The 22,699-nt window shown below is 48.7% G+C and overlaps 1 protein-coding gene across 2 annotated transcripts in view; it reads right to left on the bottom strand.

Annotated features, from left to right (window-relative positions):
- LOC137420731 (synaptic vesicle glycoprotein 2C-like) overlaps positions 1-18,851 on the bottom strand; it is a 111,345-nt gene extending 92,494 nt beyond the window's left edge. Inside the window, exon 1 of one of the 2 annotated variants that reach the window (XM_068106059.2) lies at positions 18,764-18,851. The gene's annotated coding sequence lies outside the window, so the exon portion shown is untranslated. Of the gene's footprint in view, positions 1-18,217; positions 18,342-18,763 lie in introns of those variants that run through there. The other variant, XM_068106060.2, reaches the window with a different exon arrangement.
- Positions 18,852-22,699: the final 3,848 nt, after the last annotated feature.

Raw genomic sequence — 22,699 nt, 5'->3', positions numbered from 1 at the left:
GGTGCCACTTTCAACAATGGCAAAGGATATGAACGACGCTAACGCTATGTTGGTGGTTCGGTTATAGAAATACATTCGGAATTAGGGACAAAATTTTCTCGAATTTACGGTTCGGAATTAGAGTAGTTCGAGATGAGGGGCGTTCGGAATTACGGGTCACTACTGTATATGGGGGTGGGTATATATATATACAGACTTGGCATTTAATATGGAATATTTTTTTTTTCTTGACTTGGGCTTACTTTCTTAACTCAGTATATCAATCTGGTGAGTTTCTTTTACACTTTGGTGATTTATTTGTTAAAAGAACCATGTCACTGATTGTCTGTCGCAGCAAGAAGTCAACAACAGAATTATATCACAGGTGGCGTGGCAAAATGTACGGACAAGTGCATTTGATGATTGGCTTCACAGTCGGGTATACAAGGGTTGTTGCATTCTGTATTAGTGGAAAACAACAGCTGCACGTCTCCAAAAGTTATTGCCGCTTCCTCTGGAGCTGGTCCGTCAACTTGACAATGCTGTTTGTCATGGAGTGGTGGCTTTACGAAATTACGGCATGAAACAGCATGCTATTGCTCGGCAGTATGGCATCACTCAAGATCAGGTGTCAAAGATCCTGAAACGAAATGGTCAGAGGGGTGTCCCGACTCCAATACCGAGGCCAGGACGTCCCCGCAGAACCACAAGGAGGGATGATCGCCAGCTGCACCGGTTAGTCCGCAATGGCCGTACCAAGTCAGATAATCGGCTTAGGGCTGAGTGGCAGCAACTGACAAATGTGCCTGTATCCAGAAGGCTAGTCAACGAACGACTGGTTCAAGCAGGCTATCGTGCCAGGCGTCCCCTGAGAAAGCCACGCCTGACCAGACAACACTGCCATCGCCGATTGCAGTGGGCCAGAGAGCACTGTCAATGGCAGCCAGGACACTGGAATCACGTGATCTTCAGTGACGAGTCTAGATTTCTGGTCTAACGTCAAGATGGCCGCGTCCGAGTGCGCAGACAATTGCATGAAGCCTACAACAAAGATTGTATAGTGCCAAGAGTCCAAGCTGGAGGTGGTGGGGTGACCGTTTGGGCTGCTTTCATGCAGGGGGCAAAACTGACCTGGTTGTTCTGAATGGAAACCTGAACCAGTTCAAGTACAGGGCCATTCTGGAAGAAACATTGCTTCCATTTGCTTGTGCAGCCTTTCGAGGAAACTTTGTCTTCCAAGATGACAATGCACGGCCGCATCGTGCTCGCATGATCCAACACTTTCTTGCTGACCGTGGTGTAGAGCATATGGAGTGGCCTGCCATGTCCCTGGATATGAATCCGATAGAGAACTTGTGGGCAGAATTAATGCGTTAACAGTATATATATATATACTGAAACGCAAAAGAAACTTACCACCTTTGAAACCTTTAAATATCAACAATAACACTGCGTGTAGTAAATGTGTGAACTTATTTGTGGACAATAGTGTCCTCACTGTCAGACAAAACGGTCATGGATGGTCACTTGAACCTTCAATGGTCACTTCATAGCACAGCTGTTGAACAGCCGTTTTGACTGTCAGTGATTAGCCAAGGGGTACGGGATGATTTTTAATGAGCTGCACGTGATGTCTTGATATTGGCTTTAAAAAGGCCAGTGCAAAATGGGCATTTTGACCAAAAAATTTGACCATTTTGACCAACTTCAAAAAGACCGAAAACGCAAAAGAAACTTATCACTTGTTTGAAATGTAATAAAATTGTAACAGTTCAAAATAAAACAAACCAACAATTGCTAATTGAAACATTGGCATTTTATTGATGACATGTCAAGTTTTTGACCAAGATACACCATCTCATCAGTTTGTTCTACAGTACAGAACAGCACAGGGTGCAATGTCAGTCCCCTTTCAATAGCGTGTGTGGCCACCATTGTTTTGGATACAGGCAGTGCATCGTCGGCGTATACTGCCTACCAGTCTTTGGATGGATTGCTGCTGGATTCTGTCCCACTCAGTCCTCAATGTCTGAAGCAGCTCTGCCCATGTCCTGGCCCTGCCAACTACACGTCTCCCAAGCACATCCCACAGGTGCTCTATGGGATTCAGGTCAGGGGAGAACGCAGGCCACTGCATGGTGTTGATGTTCTCGCCTTGGAGAAATGCAGTGGTAAAGCGAGCAGCATGGGGACGAGCGTTGTCATGCTGAAAGGTTCTCAGTTCTGGGTGGTCTAGCAGGAATGGCAGCAGATGAGGTCGCAGGATGTTATCCACATACCGCTGGGTGTTAAGATTCCCAACCACAACCACCAGTGGCGTCCTGTACCGGCCTGATATGGCGGCCCACACCATCACACTTGGGCCACCCCACCTGTTGGCTTGACGCACGCAACAATCGGCATATCGCTCGCCAGTTCTTCTCCAGACACGCTCACGCCCATCAGGACTGTCCACACAGAACCTTGACTCATCGCTGAAAGCGACCTCGTTCCACTGCGCCAAGGTCCACCGCTGATGCTGCTGGCACCATCTCTGTCAGTTGCGGCGATGGGCAGCCATCATCACGGGGCCTCTATATGGTCTTCTGGCAGTCAGACCATAGTCATGCAGTCGTCTTCGTGCAGTATCATTGGAGATCCGTGGTTTGCATGCCCCGGAGTTTCTGCCGCAGTGCGGGATGCTGGATGGAATCGATCCCGCAGGTGACTTCGGACCATCTGCCTGTCCTGCCTTGCAGTGGTGACTCTTGGCCTCCCTGATCGAGGTCTGTCATCTGCAGAGTTGTGGAGGGTGTCTCTGTCCACCAGGGCCGATATCGTCTGGTGTGAACAGCCAAGGCGACGTGCCACCTCACGGTAGCTCAGTCCGCCTTGCAGCATGCCCAGGGCACGCTGCCGTTGATCCCTTGACAATCGTGGCATGTTGATTGAAATGCCCATTTTGCACTGGCCTTTTTAAAGCCAATATCAAGACATCACGTGCAGCTCATTAAAATCATCCCGTACCCCTTGGCTAATCACTGACAGTCAAAACGGCTGTTCAACAGCTGTGCTATGAAGTGACCATTGAAGGTTCAAGTGACCATCCGTGACCGTTTTGTCTGACAGTGAGGACACTATTGTCCACAAATAAGTTCACACATTTACTACACGCAGTGTTATTGTTGATATTTAAAGGTTTCAAAGGTGGTAAGTTTCTTTTGCGTTTTCGGTCTTTTTGAAGTTGGTCAAAATTGTCAAATTTTTCGGTCAAAATGCCCATTTTGCACTGACCTTTTTAAAGCCAATATCAAGACATCACGTGCAGCTCATTAAAATCATCCCGTACCCCTTGGCTAATCACTGACAGTCAAAACGGCTGTTCAACAGCTGTGCTATGAAGTGACCATTGAAGGTTCAAGTGACCATCCGTGACCGTTTTGTCTGACAGTGAGGACACTATTGTCCACAAATAAGTTCACACATTTACTACACGCAGTGTTATTGTTGATATTTAAAGGTTTCAAAGGTGGTAAGTTTCTTTTGCGTTTCAGTATATATATGTGTGTGTACATATAATATGTATTTATGTTGTTGCGGTTTTGAGAACCCTCACTTGTGTAAATAAATTCAACATCATTAAAGGTTAAAGGTTGCACCCCTAGTTAGTCCACAAGCAACACGTAGGCCACCATAGGACTTCAGTTATTTCATTAGTATGTGTATAGGTAAGGCCTTGTTTCCAATAGTTGAATCTGCGTTATGTCGATCAAATAAGAGTAGGTCCCCAATCTGTTCATTTTGCAACCTCCCTCTCCAAGCGACGCCATTACGCGCCCTCCAGTCTGCCCATGGCCCCTCCCAAATTGTTACGCGCCTCTGCCAGCAGCGTTCGCAGCCTCACTGGGCTTCTGTCCAAACGCCGCCATAAGCCACGCGGTGAGGCCCGAGAAAGGGGGCGGAACGCCAAGAAGAAGGTGTGGCCACGTCATTCAGCCGTCAAAGGTGGAGCTGGTAAGCCCTCACCAACCAACCAGGGCTGAAGTAACTTGGCCGACAGGCGTGGCTTTTGGGCTCGCAGAGCGTTTTGCTGGTCGAGATCTATAAGCGCGAACGCAAAGCCCTTTGACAGGACTTGTCGGAGGCGCGCTTGCTGGAGAGAACTAATTGCGAGAGCGCTATTGAAAGAGGACTGCGCGGGGGACTTGCTCGCGAGCACATTTACCAAGAGACTCATGCGCCAGCGTTTGTTAAAGAGGACGTGTTGGAAGGGTGGCTTGGAGAAGGACTGAGAAGAAGAAGGGCGCGCTGGTTAAAGAGGACATTGGGGAGAGAGAGGGCGTTTGGCACAAGTGTGCACATATTACGTACGCAGTGTACCAGCTTCTCCCCCGCTATATAATTGTCCGGTCGCGTTCAACTACACGCGGAGCTGCCTGCCGGGTTTTCGCATGCTGGACCGGAGCCTGGACCCCATCGCCGGCCCCTCTACCTGTTCCATCAACCATCTACATTCCCCGTGTGAGTGTGTATGTTTGTCTGAGGTATTAAGAGTAAGACTGTTTTAAGACTGCCCTGTGTCTTGCTTCTTCCTCTTCCTATCCTGTACATTCTTTTGTTTCCTCTTCTTTCTGTACATGTGTAATAAATTGCCTTGTTCTTTCTTGGTTTCCTCTTATCCGATCGCGTCCGTCTTTTCTCTCATTGGGTAACCGTGGCATGATCGCAACCGCTTAAAATCGGGTTTAGTCATTTGTTAATAGCTCGGATCGTGGATTGCTATCCGCTCGGCATTTTCCATCATATCCGTGGTTCGAGCGGAAGTTATTCCCTCGTTTCCGGCCGGCGTTAGTAATTAGGTAGTAGTGGACCCCTAGGCCTAACAAACCCTACCTAACGCCGCGCCGGCAAGGACGTTATAACCCCCAGGACTTGGGTCGGCCAGATAAAAAGACAAGGGTATTAACCCCCCCCCCCCTTGATAAGGGGAGAGCCGACGTCCGAGATCCGTAACAATATATATATTGTTTGCGCCGGCAAATAAGCAGGTTGGAGATCTTACCATGGAGTCATTTGGATTTACTCCCAACCGCAAATCTTTGCTTATATATATATATATATATATATATATATATATACATATCTATATATATAAAGTAGAGTTGGCCTCTGTGTCTGTATCCTGATCTATCTATGATCTCTAAGATCTCGAGAACCCGTGGACGGATTTGCGAGCGGAAAGTACTGTTCGACTCGGGATGGTCCCAGGAATGTCACGGAGACATAAACATTTAAAAAATTTCGGGTTTTAAAATTAGCGTATTATTAGCACTAGCAGAAGAGAGAGGGATTCGAAGGGAGGGAGCGCAGCGCTTCTAGCGCTTCTGACTACAGCACACCTTAAAATTAAAAAAACTTCGGGTTTTAAAATTAGTGTGTTACGCGTAATTAGCGCTAGCAGAAGAGGGAGGGAATCTAAGGGAGGGAGCGCAGTGCTCCCTCCAGCGCTTCTGTTAGCGTAATTAGCGTATTTCGGAACGTTAATTTTTCAACTTCATTATTCGGAATCAGTACGTCCCAGAGAACCTTCGTAACGTTAATTTTTCAACTTCATCCGATTGACATGGGACCAACGGCATGTGACAAAGAGTGAAACATACAGGCTACATTTATTTGACGACAATGAGTTCCGACTTCCGACCTCGGTGGGATGACAGGCTGAGTCAACCCCCCTGGTGTGAAGGGGGAGGAGGAGGGGAGGGGGAAGAGAAGGGGAGGGGAACGAGGGGGAAGGGGATGGGAGGGGGGAGGGGGAGGGGGAAGGGGGGAGGGGGAGGGGGAAGGGGAGGGGAGGGGGGGAGGGGAAAGAAAGGGGGGGAGGGGGAGGGGAGGGGCCCTTCTTCCCCTGGGCACCCCCGCACCCTTCCCTCCCCCCTTCCCCTCCCCCCTCCCCCCCCTTCCCCCCTCCCCCCCATTCCCCTCCCCTCCTCTTCCCCCTCCCCTCCTCCTCCCCCGCTTCCCCCTCCCCCCTCCCCCCCGTTCCCCTCCCCTCCTCTTCCCCCTCCCCTCCTCCTCCCACTCCCGTGCAAAGCCGGGTACCTCTGCTAGTATATATATATATATATATATATATATATATATTGTTGCGGATATGAGATTGGCCTCCATCCATATCCGCTTGTAAATATTCCCCTATTTCCTCCATACTTCCCAACTATCCCCAATCCCCCATTCCCTAGTCCCATTTTCTGTAAACAACACTCTGTAGAGCCGACCTCCCCCTATTTCCCCCATTAAATGTCGCATCCAGGTCCACCGCATCTCACGTAGACAACTATAGGACATCTTGCTAGTTATTCTTAGTCTATGTCAGTTAAGGATTCGTTTCCATTAATTGTGACTCTTCGTTGCACCAGAATGTGATTGTATGGCACCGTTAGGAAGTTTAGGACCTCCCAATACCTCCCCGCAGCTCTTCCTCACGGTTCAGCAACAACAACAGCAACAGCAACAACAACAACAACAGCGGCGGCGGCGTGGGGAGTGTGCGCCCTCACTCCGGCTTGGTTGGTGGGGGGTGTTGGGAGGGCACCAAGCCTTTCCAACGAGCCGCCATCGGACATGTGCTCGATGGGGTTACCAAGTAGGGGCTCGCTGTCAGCTCCTCGTCAGGGGCGGAGCCCGGTAACCCCCGCACCCAATAGAAGCGGTGGACCGATCCCATCTGGGGCGGAGCCAACGAGCCGAGGGCGTGTCACTCCCCGCTGAGCATGCGCAGGAAGAGGGAGGTGACGTCAGATGCGCCCTGAGCTGGGAGAGAGAAGGACGCCACCTCCGAGCGCTGCAATACCTCCCCGCATCTCTGGACCGGACCGTGTTTGATTCTGCCCCTGAGCCAAGGTGCACCTTGTGCTATCGACTGCCTGTCCTTCCCTGCCATCAATCCCTGTGTAAGTCAGTCTTGTTCCGTTTGTCTGTGGTCTGTCTGGGATAGATAAGATTGTGTCTAAGTGCCTATCTCTTCTGTGCTTTACCTCTTACCTTGTAATCTACCCCTTTTCTCCACCACCAATTATATCCTCCTCCGGAGGTCTTGAGAACTGTACCCCTTGTGTCGTTTCATTTATCCCAGCCGTTGTGTCCTTTCCTTCATTGATTTAGCATAGCGCGACTTGGTCAACGTCGGGTGGAATCGGGTGAGTTGGGGAAGAATCGGGTAAACTGTGCGAACACGGCGGCCATTCCGCTCGGCCCATCATAACATCTTAAGCCGTGTCCGTAACAATTGGTGTCGAGGAGTGAGATTGGACCCGAAGCGCGCTTAACGCGCTCAAAATTACAAGCAGTGTGAAATTTGTTTTGTTTTAAAATAAAAACCCGAATTTTGAAAGTCGCGCTATGGCAGATCAAGACAGCTGGGTTCCGGTAGAGGAGAGTGAGGCAGGGTCGATCCAGGACCAAATTGAGGGACAAGAGGAGAGCGAAGCAGTGAGGGCGGCAGGTTCGCAAAATGGCGTCCTCGCGCACGAGGCTTCAGGCGCGCAAAGTGGCGTCCTCGCGCACGTGGGTGTAGCGGCACCAAATTTTGCCGCGCCCGCGACCGTAGCAGCGCCGTTGGTGGATTTGAACCTTTTTTTTAATACAAATGAAGGCCCTTATGGACAAGAATAGCGAAGAAATGGAAAGCAGAATGATGGGGGTAATGGGGAACCGGATCGATGCTCAGAGTGAGCAATTGGCGGTAATGAGGGACGAAGCGAGGGGTACCGGTGAGGCATTAGACAATGGGATAAAAGAGGTAAAGAATGGGTTAATGGGGGTAGAAAACAGAATGGCTGCTCGAGAGAATCAAATGGAAGGGATGCAAAAGGGGTTAGAGGGGTTAGAAAACAGTATGGAAGGCAAATTGAGGGACATGAGGTACCAAGCGGAAAGGGAAGTTTAAAAAATGGGGCAGCAGATAGAGGGGGTCAGAATGGGGGTAGAAACTAAATTGGATGCTCACAGGGAGGAAATGAAGCAGATGAGGGTGGCATCTGGGCAGGAGATGCAAGTGATGGGAGAAGAGATCAGAAGAGGTGTGAGTGAGGGGGTCGGAGGAGTGCGCGAGGAGGTGAGGCACTGTAAGGAGCGCATGGAGAAGGAGGTGAGAAAGGGGACTGTAAAATTGCAAGGTGGTATAGAGGAGTTGACGCTGGGAGTAGAACAACTGACAGTGGGACAAAAGGAGTTGGGGGACCAGGTAAAGAAGAACACAGCGGTAATAGAGGGTTTAAAATCGACACAGAAGGAGATGAAAAAGGACGTAGGGGTAATTAAAAAAGAGTGTCAGATGGTACATGAGGACCTGACGAGGAAAATGAACAAGGTGGTAGAGGTGATGGAGGTTAAAGAGCGGGAGGTGCGGGAGCACATAGAAAAAAATAAGGTGGAGTTAGAGGAAGAACTTAAGGGGGCGCACGAGGAGATGAAGGAGGTGAAGCAGAAATTAGAAGAAGTGGAAGAAGGGGTGAGCGAAATTAAGAAGCGACGGAGAGAGGATAAGAAAGAGATAAAGGAGGAAGTAAAAGAATTGGTCCAAAGTCTGTGTTCGGATCGTGATGATGTGCTCATTAACCGGATGAGGGATTCGCAGGTGATGGAGGAGAAGCGAAGAGGAAGAGGACCCGGTGTAAGTGGTGACCAATATGGTCGTGCGTATGATGCCCCAGGGGATTTACTGAGCTTAGGGGTCGAGATGGACCCGGGTGTTCGTGAGAGGCCGTTGGTGAAGTGTGCGACAGGTCTGGTGTGCGAAAAAGGAGGTGTGCGAGAAAGTCCGACTCTGGGGTGCATGGGGAAAGAGTGCACTGTAAAAAGTAAGGAAGAGTGTACACCTGTGGTGAGTGTTACAGAGGGTGTAACGGGAGAGTGTGCGCGAGAAAGGTGTGTAACGGACAGGTGCATGGGGAAAGAGTGCGCTGTCGAGAGTAAGGGTGAGTGCGCTGTCAAGAGTGGAGGTGAGAGTAGTAAGAGTGACACGGAGCGTGAGTTGGTTGTGACAGGTGAGAAAGGAAGCACACCTGGAATGGTAGAGCGTGTGTGGGAATGCACGCTGGAATTGGTCGTGAGGCACGTGGTTGGGTGTGCGAGTGAAAGCACACCTGTGATTGTCACGGAGGAGGTGACCGAGGAAGGGGTGCGAAGAGGTGTGTTGGTGAGGTGTGCGACCAACGAATGTGTGCCAAAGTGTTCGGTGGTCAGGTGTGTGACCAAGGCTGTGTGTGGAATGAGTGTACCTGGGTGTGTTAGAGAAGGTACGACGAGGAGCATGGAAACGGCTGGATGTATGAGCAAGAAAGGGGTAGCGTATGCGTATAAGCATGCAGGTGAGGCATCGACGGTAACCGGGTTAGCGGTTAGAGCGACTTTTAGCCGAATCGGGCCCTCGGTGCGTGCCGGGCTTCGCGTGCCGCGAGAACCAGCGGGGATCCGAGCCACGGCGGGTTCGAAAGGACCGCCGCACGCGATCCACGCTGGGCCTCGCTTTGAACGGCCGCGTCCGTGCTCCACTAGGCGGAGCTGGCAGCCCGATAGGAAGGGTCGTCATGGCGACCACTTTTTGTTGAGGCATTCCGGCAGGTCGAGATCGGGCCATGGGATGGCTCCGCGCCGAGGTGGTGCGTGGGATCTCGGCACTGGTAAGCCCCCATCCCTGCACCGAGTGCCGGACGCATCCAGCCGCTGGCACAGAACAACCCGCATTCATTGCTCGGCTGTACGAAGCCGAGCTTTAGAAGGGAATTGGCGCACCGAGAGGATCTAATAAGTAGACGGGTGATGAGGTTAGTGTTTTGGACCCAAAATTAGAAAAAAACAAAATTTGATGATTGGCAAAGGATTGGCAGTAATGATTGGCAGATGATGGGTAGTGATTGGCAAATTTTTGATTTGTTGAAATTTGATGTGCAAAATTGGTAGGGGGAGATGCCCGATGTGGTGGGATGGCAACTCTGTCATCCCTCACAATGTTGGGGGCAAATGCACAATAGTTTATGGGGTGTATGGCAGTGAAAACTAGCCCGGGTGGGTTAGGATATTGTGTGTAGGGCCCTAGAAGATGACATTAGGTAACGTTAAGATTAGCTAGTGACTGATACCTGTAGTGGGGACGCAGGTAGATTAGTATGGATGATAATGACGAGGGAGCGCAATAGTTTAAAGGGACGACTGGGAAGCGCAAGTTTCAGAGGGGAGTAGTTAGCTGAGATGATGCCGTGTGTTTGAGGATTGAACAGGTGTGATTGCACAGGTGTGCAACTGGACAGGTGTGTGGAGCAGTGTAGGAGTAGTGAGTGTTGTGGATCAGCGCGAATGCGCTTTGGGGAGAGAAGGGTGCAGGTGGCACCAGGTGTGAGAGCACAGGTGTGCAAGTACAGGTGTGTGGAATACATGGAGGATTGGAATGAGTGGTGTGGAGAGAGTTGGAGTAAGTGGTACGGAGTGGAGTGGATGGTGCGAAGGTGTGAATGGGGGAAGAGTGGACCCCCATCACGAATACCCGGGGCGGGTAGTGTAAGTGTTAGGTAGAGGGTATAGGTAAATTGTGGTTGGATATTGGCATTTGTGGTGCGGTTGCAGAATGGTATTGTGGATGGGTGCATTAGTGTTGTGGAAATGGCTGGGCGTGTAGCCTGTTAGTGTGTGTAGTTGGTTTGGGCACTCCACCACTGTGAGGATGTCGGCCAGGTGAGGCCGCAGGTGGGCTCTGGGAGCCGTTAGTGTCAGTGGGTGCCTGAGGATCCCGGGTGTGGATCGGGCAGCCCGTGCCAGAGAGGGCACTGAGGGGGTGAGAGTGCGAGAGGGCCTTCCCCAGTTAGTTAGGTTAGGGTGAGGAGCAGGTAAGCTCGGGTGGCAACTACAGTGGTGGAGGTGTGCAGGTGGGTAGACCTGCTGGGAGAGCTACACGTCACAGCCCAGAAATTGTGCGAGGGCACCGGGAGATGAATCGGGGGAGTGAGACCCCAAATTGAGAAGCACCACAGTTTGGTCAATGGGAATTGGTTTTTAGAACCCATAGTGTACGTTGGCCAATGGATTGGCAGGGAAAGACCCCGGGTAATGTAAAGTTGTTAAAGTCATTTAGGAAATAGTTAGGATTGATGAACCCGTCGCACCATACGCAGCCACTTACCTGAGGTGATGATGATGACTCCACACCTGTGTTTTCTTTGTTTTGTGTTGCAGGAAGGGAGAATTGCTGTTTGGAGTTGTGAGACGCATCACGACGTGGATGAGACATTGGGGTGAATCCATCTCTCCCTCCTTAGGAGGGACTGATGATGAATTGGTGATGGCAAATTTTGATGTTGAGTTGGAGATGGCAAATTTTGATGAGAGTTGGAAATGGCAAATTTGATTGGTTAGGAGGGAGAGAAGACGAATTTGGTTTATGGGAGGAACGGGGAAGACAGTAGGGACGTTTGTTGATGTGTAAAGTAGATGTTTATGGGTAGTGTTGTTGTGTTTTGTGGATACAGTAAGGGGTAAGGGAGGGGCAATGTAGGTTACCTGGTGGGGGGAGGGGGGGGCGTACGGTAGGAACGTACCTGTCTCACCTGGTTCCCATGTACCCCCAGTGTGCATTACCTTATATTGCGTGCACTTTTGCGCCCTTACCACCTTACTCACTTGTTTTTTTTTCTCTCCCACCTCCGAGGATCTGGCTTTGGGGCAGAGAGAGAGAGGAGAGAGAGGTGCTGGCTCCGCAGTTGTGGGCCTGTACTTTCGCTGCTTGCTGCCTGGATCGATACACCATATGGACCGCAATTTTTGTGGCCGCCCACAATGGACCGCAGTTCTTTTGCAGGCAAGCACCACCCGTTGATGGACCTCTGGGTCAACGTGGCACCTATGCCATACAGGTGAACCACTTATAGTTGGCCCCCCTGACGGCCACAATTCAGAAATGGACGTGGTTGGCGCCTTTCTTTATTTTTAAAGAAGCCAGAAGGCCAAGTGCACTCCAGGAAGGCAAGACCAGCGGCAGAACATCGGCCAGCTGCGACACCACCGGTGACCATGGACACTTAATTGTGCATTTTTATGAACACTTTATTGGTGCACCGGATGGTGCTGACTGTGTGTATGGGGTGGTGCTTTTGGTGCTTGGATGGGGTGCTCCGCACATTATTAAAGGCCGTAGGGCCACAGAGCACTCGTGGGTTGGTGTATCGATGCTGGTATGCGTGCTCTCTCTCTATGCATAACATCTGCATGTGTTCCTCAAAGAACAGGTCCTGGATCGTAGTGTAAATATCAGTCTTGTGTAAATAATGCTCCCTACCGGCTGTATGTTTAGTTTGAGAATGCTTTCTGCGATTCGGTTATCCTGTGGGTGTGTTTCTGTTAGGAGAAGGGTGCAACGTCGCAGGGGGACATATTTACTCATTTGTGAACATCTGTAAAACTGTCGCACTCAGGGTTGAGTTAATAGTAGAGGGAACTACATCTGAGTGCCACACTAACGTAGGTAAAAATTTATCAGGTCGGGACGCCCCGAGGTAGAGAAGGGTGCAATGTTGCGGATATGAGATTGGCCTCCATCCATATCCGCTTGTAAATATTCCCCTATTTCCTCCATACTTCCCAACTATCCCCAATCCCCCATTCCCTAGTCCCATTTTCTGTAAACAACACTCTGTAGACCCGACCTCCCCCTATTTCCCCCATTAAATGTCGCATCCAGGTCCACCGCATCTCACGTAGACAACTATAGGACATCTTGCTAGTTATTCTTAGTCTATGTCAGTTAAGGACTCGTTTCCATTAATTGTGACTCTTCGTTGCACCAGAATGTGATTGTATGGCACCGTTAGGAAGTTTAGGACCTCCCAATACCTCCCCGCAGCTCTTCCTCATGGTTCAGCAACAACAACAGCAACAGCAACAACAACAACAGCGGCGGCGGCGCGGGGAGTGTGCGCCCTCACTCCGGCTTGGTTGGTGGGGGGTGTTGGGAGGGCACCAAGCCTTTCCAACGAGCCGCCATCGGACATGTGCTCGACGGGGTTACCAAGTAGGGGCTCGCTGTCAGCTCCTCGTCAGGGGCGGAGCCCGGTAACCCCCGCACCCAATAGAAGCGGTGGACCGATCCCATCTGGGGCGGAGCCAACGAGCCGAGGGCGTGTCACTCCCCGCTGAGCATGCGCAGGAAGAGGGAGGTGACGTCAGATGCGCCCTGAGCTGGGAGAGAGAAGGACGCCACCTCCGAGCGCTGTAATACCTCCCCGCATCTCTGGACTGGACCGTGTTTGATTCTGCCCCTGAGCCAAGGTGCACCTTGTGCTATCGACTGCCTGTCCTTCCCTGCCATCAATCCCTGTGTAAGTCAGTCTTGTTCCGTTTGTCTGTGGTCTGTCTGGGATAGATAAGATTGTGTCTAAGTGCCTATCTCTTCTGTGCTTTACCTCTTACCTTGTAATCTACCCCTTTTCTCCACCACCAATTATATCCTCCTCCGGAGGTCTTGAGAACTGTACCCCTTGTGTCGTTTCATTTATCCCAGCCGTTGTGTCCTTTCCTTCATTGATTTAGCATAGCGCGACTTGGTCAACGTCGGGTGGAATCGGGTGAGTTGGGGAAGAATCGGGTAAACTGTGCGAACACGGCGGCCATTCCGCTCGGCCCATCATAACATCTTAAGCCGTGTCCGTAACAATATAATATACATACATATTATATACATACATATTATATACATACATATATAATTATATATAGCCTACATTTACAGTCACGTGAAAAAGTAAGTACACCCCATGTAAAGTTTTGACTTTTTCAACATATTTCAACATATAGCTATTTTATCTTCATTTCAACAATATTGATAGATAAAGGTGATATAATATAACAAATATCATGAAACATTTACATTTTGTCATCCATTGTATAATATAAATAAACATAAATGCAAATTTCGACTGTGGAAAAAGTAAGTACACCCTTGGCTCTAATAGGTGGTATTGCCCCATTTGGCAGAAACAACCACAAGTAGGCATTTCTTATAACTGTCTACCAGTCTCTGAAATCGAGTGGGAGAAATTTTTGCCCACTCCTCCATGCAGAATTCTTTCACCTGTGCGATGTTTGAGGGGTTTCTTGCATGCACAGCTCGTTTCAAATCCCCCCACAACATCTCAATGGGATTTAGATCCGGGCTTTGACTTGGCCATTCCAGAACCCACCTTTTCTTTCTTTTCAGCCATTCTTTGGTGGATTTACTGGTATGTTTAGGGTCATTGTCATGTTGCAAGGTCCACCTTCGGTTGAGCTTCAAGTTTCCGACAGATGGCCTCACATTATCATCAAGCACCCTCTGGTACAATGAAGAATTCATAGTGGATTCTATGATGGTGAGCTGCCAAGGCCCTGATGCAGCAAAGCTGCCCCAAACCATAATATTTCCACCACCATGCTTTATAGTTGGTATCAGGTTCTTGTGGTCAAATGATGTCTTTGGTTTATCGCCAAACATGTCTTCTGGTACTGTGGCCAAATAGCTCTACCTTTGACTCATCTGTCCAGAGCACATTGTTTCAGAAATGCTGGTCTTTGCCGAGGTGTTCATTGGCAAACTTTAGTCTTGCCCTGATGTTCTTTCTGGACAGCAATGGTTTCCTCCTGGCACACCTCCCATGTAGATCAAATTTGTGCAGCCTCTTTCTAATGGTAGACTCGTGCACTTTGACATCAACAGTGGCAGAGCTACCTGTAGGTCCTGTGATGACATTCTGGGGTTCTTAGAGACTTCTTTCAGAATCTTGCGGTCTGCTCTCGGGGTGAACTTGCTGGGGCGGCCTGGCCTGAACAAGTTGGCAGTTGTTTGGAATCTTCTCCATTTGTAGATGATCTTCCGGACAGTCGAATGATTGATTTCAAATTCTTTGGAGATCTTTTTAAATCCCTTCCCAGACTCGTAGGCATCTATAACCTTCTTTCTGAAGGCCTCAGAGAGCTCTTTTGATCTCGGCATGGTGACGCCGCACACTTCAACAACAAAGAGCAAACCAAACAAAATGTCTGAGGTTTAAATAAGACACGTTCCTCCAAGATCCTCTCTGATGATGTTCTAATCACTTGCACCCGAGCTGGTGCACCTGATTCTAATTTTAGGTATTTGAAGTAGTGATAAATGTAGGGGTGTACTTACTTTTTCCACATGCGAAATTTGCATTTATGTTTATTTAAATTATACAATGGACTACAAAATGTAAATGTTTCATGATATTTGTTATATTATATCACCTTTATCTGTCAATATTGTTGAAATGAAGATCAAATAGCTGTATGTTTAAATATGTTGAAAAAGTCAAAACTTTACATGGGGTGTACTTACTTTTTCACGTGACTGTATATACACCCAAGGGTCCCAATTCATGAATTGTTGAAGCTATCATATGTTTCATGTTTCCTATTTTCCATTTAGTCCTCGTTTGGCTCAAAAAGATTAAAAATAGAACAATATGTAATCATATGATTTGGCGAGAGCAATCCCTAGTACCTGCTGATAACAGGTGGAATTGTCACTCAAACGAACATGCTCATGGTTTTTCATCCCATCGGTTCATCAAAGGAGACATGCTCAGTCTGTACAAGGTGCCATGTTACCTCTCAGTGTCCATGCTGTAAAAAAAGAGGCAAATAACGATATCCTCCTGCATGTGCTGGTGCGTGATGGGGTTTATCCCCACAAACCCACACTCATCCACCCTCCGTTCATCCCCACAAACCCGCACCTATGCATCCTCCATTCATCCCCACAAACCGGCATCCATGCACCCTCCATTCATCCCCACAAACCCGCACCCATGCACCCTCCGTTCATCCCCACAAATTCGCACCCATGCACCCTCCGTTCATCCCCACAAACCCGCACCCATGCACACTCCGTTCATCGCCACAAATCCGCACCCATCCATCCTCTGTTCATCCCCACAAACCCGCACCCATGCACCCTCCGTTCATCCCCACAAATCCGCACCCATGCACCCTCCGTCCATCCCCACAAACCCGCACCCATGCACCCTCCGTTCATCCCCACAAACCCGCACCCATGCATCCTCCGTTCATCCTCACAAACCCACACCCATGCACCCTCCGTTCATCGCCACAAATCCGCACCCGTCCACCCTCTGTTCATCCCCACAAACCCGCACCCATGCACCCTCCGTTCATCCCCACAAACCCGCACCCATGCACCCTCTGTTCATCCCCACAAACCCGCACACATGCACCCTCTGTTCATCCCCACAAACCCGCGCCCATGCATCCTCTGTTCATCCCCATAAACCCGCACACATGCACCCTCTGTTCATCCCCACAAACCCGCACACATGCACCCTCTGTTCATCCCCACAAACCCGCGCCCATGCACCCTCTGTTCATCCCCACAAACCCGCGCCCATGCACCCTCTGTTCATCCCCACAATCCCGCACACATGCACCCTCTGTTCATCCCCACAAACCCGCGCCCATGCACCCTCTGTTCATCCCCACAAACCCGCGCCCATGCACCCTCTGTTCATCCCCACAAACCCGCACCCATGCACCCTCTGTTCATCCCCACAAACCCGCGCCCATGCACCCTCTGTTCATCCCCACAATCCCGCACACATGCACCCTCTGTTCATCCCCACAAACCCGCACACATGCACCCTCTGTTCATCCCCACAAACCCGCACACATGCACCCTCTGTTCATCCCCACAAACCTGCACCCATGCACCCTCCGTTCATCCCCACAAACCCGCACCCATGCACCCTCTGTTCATCCCCACAAACCCGCACACATGCACCCTCTGTTCATCCCCACAAACCCGCACCCATGCACCCTCTGTTCATCCCCACAAACCCGCGCCCATGCACCCTCTGTTCTTGCCCACAAACCCGCACACATGCACCCTCTGTTCATCCCCACAAACCCGCACCCATGCACCTTCTGTTCATCCCCACAAACCCGCACCCATGCACCCTCTGTTCATCCCCACAAACCCGCGCCCATGCACCCTCTGTTCATCCCCACAATCCCGCACACATGCACCCTCTGTTCATCCCCACAAACCCGCACACATGCACCCTCTGTTCATCCCCACAAACCCGCGCCCATGCACCCTCTGTTCATCCCCACAAACCCGCACACATGCACCCTCTGTTCATCCCCACAAACCCGCACCCATGCACCCTCTGTTCATCCCCACAAACCCGCACACATGCACCCTCCGTTCATCCCCACAAACCCGCACCCATACAGCACCTTCCCTCCCTCCCCACACGCACCCATGCACCCTCTGTTCATCCCCACAAACCCGCACCCACCCACCCTCCCTCCATCCCCACAAACCCGCACCCATACAGCACCTTTCCTCCCTCCCTCCCTCCATCCCCACAAACCCGCACCCATACAGCACCTTTCCTCCCTCCCTCCCTCCATCCCCACAAACCCGCACCCATACAGCACCTTCCCTCCCTCCCTCCTTCCCCACAATCCTTCTCCTCCCTCGCCTCGCTGAACCAATCTCCATGGCGATTTTGCAGCAGCAGTGCTATATGCGGATCGCCGCCATAATCATCTCCAAGACATCCACACAAAATACCAGGTGGGTCCAAGCGATGTCTCACGTCACCATTAAAGGTGTTTCATCCCGAAAACGCATCCCCCCTTACTTTACCATCCAAGTCAACAGCTTCAGCCGCGAGGTCAATACCTGCATTAACCCCTATAATCGGTGGGGGATATTGAAGGTCATTTCGTTTTCCCCCTTCGCACGTGCATCCTCTGAATGTCACCTGCGCCATGGGAAGAAGCACACCTTGCGGACCTGTTTGTAACCGGGCAGGTAGAGCGGAACGTGCGCAAAATAACCATCATCATTGCAATCGTGGAGGTTGTCAGGATAGCTCTCAGGTGATGAACCCGCCTTTTAGCTTCACCTGGGTTCGATTCCATACGCGACTATAAACAGTCGTTACAGGTAAGACGTTAACCTGGATGTTCCTTCTGCTCACTTTAATTGGTGGACGGGCTGCCAGGATAGCCTTGAGGTGTGCAAACTCCGTTCCTGGGTTCGAATCCCGAGCCAGCTATAAACCGCCACGCTGGTGTTTCACAGGTGATGTGTGTGTGTGTGTGTGTGTGTGTGTGTGTGTGTGTGTGTGTGTGTGTGTGTGTGTGTGTGTGTGTGTGTGTGTGTGTGTGTGTGTGTGTGTGTGTGTGTATTCACCAGGATCTGCCGACTGCGCACACCGGTTGGTTGACGGTAACGATCCCACGATGTGTTCAGCTACCGCCGGAACACCTGTCCAAATTGCTGCTGCAAAGGGCCGACCTCCTTCGCAGGTAGACGCAGGTGTAGGTACGTTCGATCCTCTTTCACACGATATAAGAAGCAGCCTTGTGGGAAAGGAACACGCCACGTGCTCTTGCTGTGCTTTTCCCAACGTCCTTTTTTCAGGACAACGATTAAGGATCTCGGCGAGAGCACCGGCGCGCAATGGCCTGCTGGTAATTTTAAAAGGCCTCCCTAAAAATAAATAAATAAATAAATCAATACCCCAAAACCTTCCTAATCGTAATTAAAATGTATTCTTTTTGAGGTAAGTGAATGCAAGATGAATTGCTGGTCCTGCTGAATAATCCTGCAGCAGCCTCTGTCTCTGTCGCCACCTTCGCGCGGCGACTTGGCCGAATGGCGCACGATTCGGATAACATTAACAGGTACGACGCTGACAAGAGAATCTGTAAAATGCACCCAAATGCATTTTCTCACCTGCCTATGTGCAGCGTCCCGATGTCATGGTGCAGCTCACCGAAGGACGGGGTCCCAGCGACGCACGCTCCGCGTTCCCAGAGTAAAATGGCGCTGCGGATTTAATGCCCGGTGCGGCCGCACGTACCGATGGGCGCTGTCTGACCCCCACCGCGCGCCGGGGCTGATCCGCAGCCGCTTCCCCGGTGGAACGGAGGGACGTGAAATGGTCAAGAGGTCGGCTCGTGATGGAGGCGCGAGCGGGAAAGGTAATTGTGACGTTTGAACGTAAAACAGTAAAAATCCTGCTCGCTGGTACCGGATGAGTATTAGAGAGGATTCGTGAAAGAAAAAAAATGAGTATCGGGTATCATCATCATCATCATCATCATCATCATCAGATCATCCTCATCATCAATGTCGTGCCTCTTACAGAATGGTGGTGTCGCCAAAGAAGTCTTTTGGCAAGGGTCATGCTGAATATGGTTTACCATTCCCTTTATTCGCACCATTCCGTGGGGTAGGAATTTGTGATTTGTTCAGGTGTTTGACCTATAAGTCCCATACTTTTCACGAAAGACACAGTGGGATCTTTAAGGTCCACCATCCAATGCCAGCAGACTGAGCACCCAATTTAACGTCCATCTGAAGGATGGCACACACAGATATTGATGGCACACACAGACGTTGATGGCACACACAGACATTGATGGCACACACAGACATTGATGGCACACACAGACATTGATGGCACACACAGACATTGATGGCACACACACAGACATTGATGGCACACACAGACATTGATGGCACACACAAACATTGATGGCACACACAGACATTGATGGCACACACAGACATTGATGGCACACACACAGACATTGATGGCACACACAGACATTGATGGCACACACAGACATTGATGGCACACACAGACATTGATGGCACACACAGACATTGATGGCACACACACAGACATTGATGGCACACACAGACATTGATGGCACACACACAGACATTGATGGCACACACAGACATTGATGGCACACACAGACATTGATGGCATACACAGACATTGATGCGTCGTCCTGCATGTGAAACCACCGGATCATAGCTAAAAGCTGCGTTTAGATTTGAGCCCACACCAGACAACTCAAAGGTGAGTGTGCGTACCTCTAGGCCGAGGATAATTATCTTGCAAGGTCCCCTCATTTGAGTGTAGATTTTGTTATAAAACAAACGATTTCTATTTCAAAGGCTTTACAAATGAAGAGTGGATATAAGAGATAAAGGACGTTATGGGGAGTATTGGAGGTTTAATGAGAAAAGAGAGGATATAGAGATTAAAGTGAAGGTGAGTGAACGAGGGCAGGCCATTGCGTGCCAACCTCATGGCCATTTTAGGCATACAAAGTCCCAAAATAAAATGGTGGCTTTGGATCTCTATAAAATTATTAGTGGGGTTTTGCTTACACATTGTAAGCAATAACAAACCATGCTTCGTACATAAGTACATTATACATAGAAGCTTTATGATTGTAGGAAAGCATCGCCGACCTCCTACTAAATATCAATTTAGTTTTTATTTTATTTTATGGACAGGTTTACGGTTTTTACGTAAAAAAAATTTGATGTTTTTATTTCGCAGTTTACAGTTATAGAAATTACAATTTTCAAAAGCAAGATCTTGATTGAGGTTTTTTTTTTTGGTTTTTTTTTACAGACACGCTTTCCAACGGTTCTGTGATGTTTTCCCGATGCATCAGCTTCGATATCCGTTAGCACGCCAAATTTCAGCTTTCTACGTCACCAGAAGGTATCAAACATTAATATCAGTGAGTGAGTAATGTGATTACAATGAGCTTTATATATTTGATGATTCCCTTCTCTTCTCTCTCCTCCCAACCTCCTTCTTCCATTTTCTTGGGGTGAACTTGCAACGTCCAAGTGAAATCTATTTTATTTTATAGTTTTTGAAAGTAAATAAAAATCTACGTCTTCACAAGTCATCAATTTTGGGAATTGGATTCAGTATGATCAACTTGTTGATAAGGAGAAACCGCATAATATTTTAAAATCTCGCATTGGTTTGTCGGCCTAAATCTGGGTCCAGAAGAAATGGTCTGGAAGAGGGTGTAGGGTGCAAAATCCACCTACTTATACATTTTAATGGTCTGGACCTCTTTCAATTTTAAGGATTTTCACCCAGTTACATAAACCATCCTTAAGGAAAGATTTGAGGATTTACTTAAGTATTTCCTTAACTTTTCCCTTCAGGATACCCTTAATTTGAGGATAGTTGCACATACGAATATCCCTTAAGTTTTTCCTTAAATCTATTCTTAAACTTAAGGGAACACTCCCTTATCCTTAACCACAAACCTTTGAGTTTCCAAAAGGTGCTCTTCATGGAAATTGGTCACAAAGATGACAGTTATCGCAGTGCGACACCAGAGGCTGATATAACTAGATGGTATTCATAGAATACTTACCGTGCGCAGTCAACTTAGTGTGAGCCAACTCTTCTGTTTTTGAAGGCATTTTTCCTTTGACCAATATGGCTGCCAGACCACGTGAGCGTATAATTGTTGCATAGATCACTCTCAATAAATTTCAAACTGATCAGACTAGGTGTCGCCCTGTCAAATTATGAGGTCATAATTAAGGCACCAATGACGTCATCGTCACAACACTTCATCCCCATGCGGAGTTCTTTACAATGAGCTACATTTCAATTTTTTCAATGGAGCGGTTTCAGAGATATAGAGGTGCAAAGTTTTTCCAAGATGGCGTCCATACCACATGACCTATGACGTCATAATTATCATTATAATATTCCACAGAAGGAGACGCACCTACATTGAAAATTTAGTGTAAATCAGACCAACAATTGCAGAGAAAAAAAAATTCATACGGATCGGATGAAGCGTTGTACTTGTCAAATTATGACGTCATAATTAAGGTACCGATTACACCATTAACACATCTTATTCGCCATGGGGAGTACTTGATAACATGCCATTAAAAAAAAAAATTCCATGAGCAGTTTCAGAGATATAAAGGTGCAACGTTTTTCGATTTTTTCCAAAATGGCATCTGTAGCATGTAACCTATGACATCATAAGTATCATTAAAAAATTATACAGGCGGAGGCGCTCGTATGATCAAAAATTTGTGTCCATCGGACTAACAGTAGCAGAGAATTTTTTTTCATACTGATCATATCAAGCATTGTACTTGGCGAATTATGATGTCATAATGAAGGCACCAATGACATAATCATTAACATATTTTATTCCCCATGGGGAGTAGTTGACAATGAGCCTTTTTTCTATTTTTTTGCATTGAGCAGTTTTGGAGATATAGAGGTGTAACGTTTTTCCAAGATGGCGTCCGTACCACGTGACCTATGACGTCAAAATTATGAATAAAACATTATATAGGCGGAGTTGCTCCTATGGTAAAATTTCTTGTCAATCGGATCAATGGTTGCCAAGAAAATGAATTTTGAAAATGCATACACGTACGTACGTACGCCACCACACATATGTATACAACCGAATGCCTAAACCTGCTTTTCGTTTCGCGATCGCAGGATAACAATGGCCAGGTTGCAAAAAATCCCTTATCCGTACCCCATAAAGTGCTAGATTTTATGGTTAGTAGGCCATAAATGCTTTCTGTCATTGGCTTTTCTCCACCAATTAGAAGCAAGCTTTCATAAGTCACCCAGGTGTTATACATTGTAAGAAAGGTCATGATTCGTTGTTTGGGTTGAGTCAGTTTAAACTCATTTGCATACATGTCTCGACCACGATGCTCAATGAGAATGAAATGAATTTTATAAAACAATCATTTTATTCCTCCTTCATCCAGAAGCACGTGTTCCCCATGCAACATATAACAAGCATCATTTAAAGATACGTGTTAATTACCTGTCCTTGCTTTTTGACATCT

This window comes from Myxine glutinosa, chromosome 2 (assembly GCF_964187855.1).
Source record: "Myxine glutinosa chromosome 2, kmMyxGlut1.1, whole genome shotgun sequence".
In the NCBI taxonomy this organism is placed as follows: Eukaryota; Metazoa; Chordata; class Myxini; order Myxiniformes; family Myxinidae; genus Myxine; species Myxine glutinosa.
This window is presented reverse-complemented; position numbering and strand designations above follow the sequence as displayed.